Below are 9320 nucleotides of genomic sequence, written 5' to 3' on the forward strand. Positions count from 1 at the left end.
TTAGGGATAGGATCAGGAAGTGTCCAGTTATTTTCATTTGTCAACATATTATTCAATAGAATTTCAGCTTCATCCGGTGTTCTTTCCCTGAAAACAGAACCAGCACAACTATCCAGGTAATCTCTGGAAGCATCGGTTAGTCCATTATAAAAGATATCAAGTATTTCATTTTTCTTAAGAGGATGATCAGGCAAAGCATTAAGTAACTTGAGAAGCCTCCCCCAAGCTTGTGGGAGACTCTCTTCTTCAATTTGCACAAAATTATATATATCCCTCAAAGCAGCTTGTTTCTTATGAGCAGGGAAATATTTAGCAGAGAAGTAATAAATCATATCCTGGGGACTACGCACACAACCAGAATCAAGAGAATTAAACCATATCTTAGCATCACCCTTTAATGAGAACAGGAATATTTTAAGGATATAAAAATAACGAGTTCTCTCATCATTAGTGAACAGGGTAGCTATATCATTTAATTTAGTAAGATGTGCCACAACAGTTTCAGATTCATAGCCATGAAAGGGATCAGATTCAACCAAAGTAATTATATCAGGATCAACAGAGAATTCATAATCCTTATCAGTAACACAAATAGGTGAAGTAGCAAAAGCAGGGTCAGGTTTCATTCTAGCATTAAGAGATTGATGCTTCCATTTAGCTAATAACCTCTTGATCTCGTATCTATCTTTGCAAGCTAAAATAGCTAAAGCATCTTCTTTTTCAAAAATATAACCCTCAGGAATAATAGGTGATTCATATTTATTAGGGGAAGAGTCTTCATCATCACTTTCATCAATATTATCAGTTTTAATATTTTCATTCTCTCTAACCCTAGCAAGTTGTTCATCAATAAATTCACCAAGTGGTACAGTAGTATCAAGCATAGAAGTAGTTTCATCATAAGTATCATGCATAACAGAAGTGGCATAATCAATAACATGCGACATATCAGAACGAATATCAGAAGCAGGTTTAGGTGTCGCAAGCTTACTCAAAACAGAAGGTGAATCAAGTGCAGAGCTAGATGGCAGTTCCTTACCTCCCCTCGCAGTTGAGGGATAAATCTTGGTTTTTGGATCTCTCAAGTTCTTCATAATGATAAGCAGATATAAATCCCAAGTGACTCAAAGAATAGAGCTATGCTCCCCGGCAACGGCGCCAGAAAATAGCCTTGATAACCCACAAGTATAGGGGATCGCAACAGTTTTTGAGGGTAGAGTATTCAAACCAAATTTATTGATTCTACACAAGGGGAGCCAAATAATATTCTCAAGTATTAGCAGCTGAGTTGTCAATTCAACCACACCTGGAAACTTAATATCTGCAGCAAAGTGTTTAGTAGCAAAGTAATATGATAGTAGTGGTAACGATAGCAAAGGGTAACAGTAGCAAAAGTAATGTTTTTGGTATTTTGTAGTGATGATAGCAATAGCAACGGAAAAGTAAATAAGCGAAGAACAATATATGGAAAGCTTCTAGGCAATGGATTGGTGATAGAGAATTATGCCGGATGCGATTCATCATGTAATAGTCATAACATAGGGTGACATAGAACTAGCTCCAATTCATCAATGTAATGTAGGCATGTATTCCGAATATAGTCATACGTGCTTATGGAAAAGAACTTGCATGACATCTTTTGTCCTACCCTCCCATGGCAGCGGGGTCCTAGCGGAAACTAAGGGATATTAAAGCCTCCTTTTAATAGAGTACCAGACCAAAGCATTAACACATAGTGAATACTTGAACTCCTCAAACTACGGTCATCACCGGTAAGTATCCCGATTATTGTCACTTCGGGGTTAACGGATCATAACACATAATATGTGACTATAGACTTGAAACATAGGATAAAGAACTCTAATATATTGATGAAAACATAATAGGTTCAGGTATGAAATCATGGCACTCGGGCCCTAGTGACAAGCATTAAGCATAGCAAAGTCATAGCAACATCAATCTCAGAACATAGTGGATACTAGGGATCAAACCCTAACAAAACTAACTCGATTACATGATAAATCTCATCCAACCCATCACCGTCCAGCAAGCCTACGATGGAATTACTCACTCACGGTGGTGAGCATCATGAAATTGGTGATGGAGGAAGGTTGATGATGACGATAGCGACGGATTCCCCTCTCCGGAGCCCCGAACGGACTCTAGATCAGCCCTCCCGAGAGGTTTTAGGGCTTGGCGGCGGCTCCGTATTGTAAAACGCAACGAATCCTTCTCTCTGATTTTTTTCTCCCCGAAAGCAAATATATAGAGTTCGATTTGAGGTCAGAGGAGCTCCAGGGGGCCCACGAGGTAGGGGGCGCGCCCCCACCCTTGTGGCTAGGGTGTGGGGCCCCTGGTCTTCATCTTTTGCAAGGATTTTTTATTATTTCCAAATAGACGTTCCGTGAAGTTTCAGGTCATTCCGAGAACTTTTGTTTCTGCACATAAATAACACCATGGCAATTCTGCTGAAAACAGCGTCAGTCCGGGTTAGTTCCATTCAAATCATGCAAGTTAGAGTCCAAAACAACGGCAAAAGTGTTTGGAAAAGTAGATACAACGGAGACGTATCAAGCGTCGTGCTTGTCATCGAACAAGAATAGGACGGACACAAATTCCCACTTCAGAAGCCAGTATACTACGTATCCACTGTCCTTACACCATGCAAATCCTGGTACCCCCATTATCAAAAGATAACATACACAGTCTTCATGGCATCCCGAAAGCTCCTTTACTACTTCCAGGAGTGTTCGATCACGGTGGCCTCCGAAGTACCACTCAACGACATCATAAACAACTGCAATGCCACGGGCCGGATTGCCAAATGGGCCATTGAGCTCCTTCCATTTGATATTACATACAAACCACGTCGAGCTATTAAATCCCAAGTACTAGCTGACTTCGTCGCCGAATGGACAGAGGGCGAACTCCCCAAAGAGTAAGGCGCATATTCCAATTGGGTCATGTATTTCGATGGCTCCAAAATGCTAGCAGGGCTAGGGGCGGGTGTCGTCTTAACGTCACCAACTGGAGATGTCATTCAGTACGTACTCCAAATACTATACACAGACTCCAACAATGCAGCCGAATACGAGGCCTGATTACATGGTCTCCGGATGGCTGTCTCCATGGGCATACAATGCCTAGAAGTGTGCAAGGACTCAAACCTTGCAATATCTCAAGTCAATGGAGACTTCGACGCCAAAGATCCAAAGATGGAAGCTTACCGTAATGTCGTCGTAAAAATGTCGGCCCGGTTCGAGGGTCTCGAGTTCCACCATGTGGCTCGAGAAAGTAATCAGGCGGCGGACGTCCTTGCCCGTATCGGTGCTAAGCACGAACCCGTTCCACCTAATATCTTCCTGGAAAGGCTTTTTAAGCCATATGTGGTGTGGCAGGGGGAAAACGGCAACACTAGTCCGGATTCGAGCATAACCCCAGATTCTGAAAACACCGACATCATCGGAGGCTCAGCCACCGAAATAACACCATCAGCGCATCCCACCATGGTAGTCATTGCCCCATGGACCGAACCCTTCCTGGCCTACCTTAACAAGAAGGGGCTTCCTGAGGACCAGAATGAGGCCTGCTGTATTATCCGGCGTTCGAAGGCCTGCAAGGTTCATGATGGAGAGCTCTATAAGAAAAGCGCTACCAGAGTTCTTCAAAGATGTATCTCCAAGGAAGAGGGGCGGCAACTCTTGGCCGAAATTCACGCCGGACTCGGCGGGCACCACGCCGCAGCTCGGGCCCTTGTTAGCAAGGCCTTCCGTACATGGTTTTATTGGTTGACGGCCCGAGCAAATGCACAGGACCTTGTCCAACGTTGCGTCGGATGCCAACTCTTCGCCAACCAAAGTCATATGCCCCCACTGCCTTACAAAAAATCCCCATCACTTGGCCTTTTGCGATCTAGGGACTCGATATGGTCGGACCCCTTAAAGGAGGAAGCCCTAAGAGAAAGTATATGCTGGTCATGGTGGATAAATTCACTAAGTGGATAGAGGCCAAACCAGTCAAAACGGCCAAGGCGGGGCCGGTAATAGATTTCATATCCGGCGTGGTACACCGTTATGGTGTCCCGCACAACATAATCACCGATAATGGCTCTAATTTCACAACCGATGAAGTGAAAACTTGGTGTGCTAATCTGGGCATTAAGCTCGATTACGCCTCGGTCTATCACCCGAAGACAAACGGTCAAGTCGAACGGGCTAATGGTCTTATTATGAGCGGCATCAAACCTAGACTAGTGTGGTCTTTGAAAGAATCGGACAAGCACTGGGTGGAGGAACTTGACTCCGTACTTTGGGGGTTGCGGACCATGCCCAACCGCACTACTGGATATACACCTTTCTTCATGGTGTATGGTGCAGAAGCAGTGTTACCCTATGATATTCTTCATGACTCACCTCGAGTGCGCATGTACGAAGAGAGAGAAGCCGAGCTTGATCGGCAGGACAGCCTAGATGCCTTGGAGGAGGAGCGTGATGTCGCAAAAGCCCGTTCCACATTTTATCAACAGCAGGCTCGCAGGTATCAAAGCAGAGAAGTGCGGGCCAAGACTTATAACATTGGTGAACTCGTTCTACGCCTGCTGGAGAAGAAAAAGGACAAATTCAAGCCCAAGTGGGAGGGTCCCTTCATCATTGACGAAGTTCGCACCGGAGGAGCATACCGCCTGTGTGATGCGTCAGACAATCACCTGGAGCCAAACCCCTGGAATGCGGCCAGACTACGACGATTTTATGCCTAGCGCCGAACTCTGTGTTTGTCTCCTCCCTCCTGTTATTAACGTTATTCACTTTTCGTTTTTTTATATTTTTTTCGTTTTGCTCTTTAGCCTTACGGTTTTAGTACGGCTAGACCGTCCTTACCTGATGCGTACATCTCCACATATGTATGTTCATTATACCTGGGGGCTTCTCGTACAAAAGCTTGCTATTATTCTTTGAGCATCAAGTTCACCACATATGCGTTTTTTCCATATGTACTTTTTCTTCACCATTATATGCATCGATATGACTTAAGTTTTGGCCAAGCTGGGTTGCCCGGCTCCTGTGCTTATGCCCTACGTTCCCGTTAGTTCGGCTAGGGCATAAAGGGAGCACCTCTGCGATTGTTACTGCCGGGTCATCCGGATGTGTGCCTCAGACTGGGTGAAGACGAAAGCTAGAATTCTTAAGGGGATATTCGGTCGGCGAATTAAAGACGTTTCCGCATTCACTCCATTGTGAAACCCCAGATGTTACTTACTCTACGATTTTTTCAATCACGGTTCGGACATGCACATTAAATGCATGCACACCCAGGGAAAGGAACCCTTAATGGAACTATTCTCTCTGGAAGATGTTTCTTACATAATGTAATATAACATAACTAGCCGGATACACATTGTCTGTTCAAGAAACTATGACCCCTATGCCTGGTTCCCATGCATACCCTGATATATTCTACCGTTAGGGTATTCGGAAACACTCCGCACCTTCGGGTCCAGAGGTCGAAGCAAAAAAGGTCGGCCATGACAATTGTCTTTATTATCCAGCTAGAAGGAAAGTACATAGTCATTCAAGACTTAAAGACTTCCTCCTCTATACCGTCCAACAGGCGGTCTAACTTACAATCCTGTTGGGAATATCTAGCGGCCACCTCTACTTGGTCATATACTAAACTAACGGGAATTTCTTCCCAATTCGACCCTAACGGTCCAACCCGGGCCATGTGATTCGGATCCAGCTTGGTATACCACGTTTTTACCATGACCCAGGCCTCTCGCGCACTCTCTCGGCAGGCCGATATCTTCCATAGTCGAATACGCCGTCGTGCTCCCTCGAACAGCTCTATCAGCTTCTCCATACTCCTTGGAGGGGAGTCGGATGGCCATAAAGCCTTGGCTACACTCCGCATTGCCTGCCGAGCTTGCTCATGCAACTGTGACTACCCTTGCAGAAGATCACTTGATGATCCAGACACCTCCTCTTCAGGGCGGCCCGTCAATACACCTGCAATCACAGCTATATCAACTAATGTTACTTCCAAACTGTTATAAGATAAATGCGGCCACATACTGAATATGATGCCTCGCAGTTTTTTGTTCTCCTTCACGGAGTTAGCTAGTTGAGCTCGCACATCTTTTAGTTCTTCACCCAGTTTGGTGTTCGAATCCTGGAGCTTCTTTTTCTCCTGAACAACTTTTGTTAACACACGCTCGCCCGCTGCTAGCAGTTTTTTGGCTCTGTGTTCTTCGCTTCAAGCGGCGTCCAGTTGCTCTCGCAGTTGGTCTAACGATCCAATACAAAGATAAGCAACCAAATTAGCATTATTAGTGTACAGTTATCATTTCTCGATGGAGGGAAACGTTACTGGGGGATGCCTTCTTGGATTTCTCCAGTTCGGCATTGGCAGCAGACAGCTGGCTCCGACACTTTTCTAGTTCCCAAGTTAACAGGGTGTTCTTCTCCGTAAGCACTTGGTTGTACATTGATCCTTAAATTAGTTGTTTCAACTAGTTTAAGTCTCGGGGGCTACTGGCATATGGTTATCATAGTCAGACAAAACAAACTTACATGCACATCTTTTAAATGTTGTTTTGTGGCTCTGTTAAGCCCATCTCAAGTAGCTCGGATATATGCAACGGCCGAGCAGAAGGCGTTAAATGACCCTTCTGAAAAGCCAGGGTTTTGTAAAACGGCCGTGCGGCGCTGATGATTCATGGCGCTCTCCACTTCCGAGTTGCTGACGGATACATCATCCGAGTCCTCAGCTGGAGGATAGTCCGGCGTCACCCCCACATCAGCCCTTGTCTTCACGACAGGATTTGAATCCTGGCTGCAAGAAGTATGACCGGCCGGACCCCCGGATATAGTGTGGCACACCTTTTTCCTGATACAGGGTAAACGAAAAGGTCACAGTTGGATGTGACTGCCAAGGTGCATACTTGCAAATTCATACCTCTTTGATGAAGGCTCAGTCGTATCTTCGTTCACCTTCCTCTTAGAAGGCTTGCCTAGTATGGGGGACGCTCTCTTCGGAGATGCTCCCGGGGCAGCATGGCGCGCCAAACGCTTCCCCTTCTAAGCATAGGACAGTGCGGTGGGTAAGGAGGAATGAGAAAACTCTTTTGGATAAGGTGTCTTCGGATTACTTACACGTGAAGCAGGAAGGAGGCCGGGGTAATCAGCGATAATAGGTACATATGTACCGTCATAGCTCATCTGATAGAATATTCCATCCTCGAGCTCCACAAATATGTCCGGATCTTCCTCATATCCGGGGTCAAGATCCCGGTTGCGATTCTCCGGCTGAGGGGCAGGGTCATGGATCCCCTCGACAGCCTTTCGCCATTCCTGTTATGAGCAGATAAGATGCTGCCTGTCGAGAATGATTCAGGGACAAGAGTAAAATAGTGAAGCTGAACCTTACCCAGCTGGGAGGATTATACATGGAAAATCTGTCTCGATATTGGAGACGGGTGAACTCCTCTTTCTCCCCTTTATACAGCTCGGCCAGTATTTTGGCCAGGGTGGCGGGGGTCTTCGAGCCCTTTTGACCATAGCATGAGGCGTCGTCTTCCCCATTATAATGCCACATGGGCAGCCCTCTGTATTGGAGTGGTTGGACCCCCCGCGTTATAGAGATCGCCATTACCTCGACTATTGACAATCCGGACTGGGCAAGTGCCTTTATCTTGCCCAGCAGCAGGCTGACCTCCGCACTATCCTATTCCTCGAGGCTCCGAGGACGCCAGCTATGGCGTTTCTTCAGTGGAGCATCTTGAACTCGGGGAGGCCCATGCAGACGGGGTCAGGTAGAGCGACGTCGTCGATGTAGAACCATTCAGAAGGCCACTCTTCGGGAGCTTTCTTCAGTGTGCCGGACAGGTGTCCGGTCCCGGTGATGCGCCACACTCCGGCTCCTCCCACTTCAAAAATTAACCCACCTTGATTGCGAGGGACGAGGCAGAACAGTCTTCTCCACAAATTGAAATGGGCCTCGCAACCCAGGAATAGTTCGCATAAAGCAACATAACCCGCAATGTGCAGGACGGAAGCCGGGGTAAAATTATGCAGCTGGAGGCCATAGTACTCCAGAAGCCCTCGGAGGAATGGGTGAATTGGAAATCCCACGCCCCTCAGCAGATAGGGGACGAAGCACACTCGTTCTCCCGTAGACGGATTGGGGAAATCCTCTGCCTGGGTTTTGCCATTGAAGGAGGCCAATCCTGCTCGAACAGGGACCAGATCTACAGGAGGGAGAAATTCCTGCGTTTGCAGCTTCACCAACTGGATGTGGGACATGGAGCACCTCTCCCACTCGCCTCTCTCTAGGTTGGAACAAGAAGAGGAGCTGGGAGTGTTGGCCATGTTGGAATGGTTTTGCCTGGAAGTATCTGAGGATTTTCTCCGTGTGGTGCCGAAAGGATCTGAGATCCAATCTCTTTAAATAGACACTCTTTCTTGCAGGGCTAGGGTGTTATTTGCAAAAATACCTTGACTGTCCACATTCACCCGACACGTGGAGGACGAAGTCATAAATGTACAGAAGCTGAGGGGTGCGACATTGAATTGAAAGTCGAACACATTACTTGGAAGACGTCGGAGGAGGAACCCGCCTTGCAATGTCGAAGACAGTCTGCGCACCGAACACCTCGTCATTGAAGCCTAGTTCGGGGGCTACTGATGGAGTCCTGGACTAAGGGGTCCTCGGGCGTCCGGCATGTTAGCCATGGGCCGGACTGATGGGCTGTGAAGATACGAAGACCGAAGACTGCACCCGTGTCCGGATGGGACTCTCCTTGGTGTGGAAGGCAAGCTTGGCGACCGAATATGTGGATTCTTTTCTTTGTAACCCTAGATCCTCCCGGTGTCTATATAAACCAGATGACTTAGTCCGGATAGGGGATACTCATTATCATAGCCATACAAGCTAGACCTCTAGGGTTTAGCTATTATGATCTCAAGGTAGATCAACTCTTGTAATACTCATATTCATCAATATCAATCAAGCAGGACATAGGGTATTACCTCCATAGAGAGGGCCCGAACCTGGGTAAACATCGCGTCCCTTGTCTCCTGTTACCATCGACCTTAGACGCACAGTTCGGGACCCCCTACCCGAGATCCGCCAGTTTTGACACTGACAGTCGCGGTTGTAGTAGGTTGGCATGAAGTGTGCTCTCATGACATCCTTCATTTGTGCCCAAGTAGTGATGGGTGGTTCACCTCTTGCCTCTCAACACTCAATGACTTGTTCTCACCAAATGAGGACGTAATCTTGGAACTCAAGGGATGCCATCACGGTCTTCTTCTCTTCCTAATAGT

The sequence above is a fragment of the Triticum aestivum genome, chromosome 7A, assembly GCF_018294505.1.
Source record: "Triticum aestivum cultivar Chinese Spring chromosome 7A, IWGSC CS RefSeq v2.1, whole genome shotgun sequence".
Lineage (NCBI taxonomy): Eukaryota > Viridiplantae > Streptophyta > Magnoliopsida > Poales > Poaceae > Triticum > Triticum aestivum.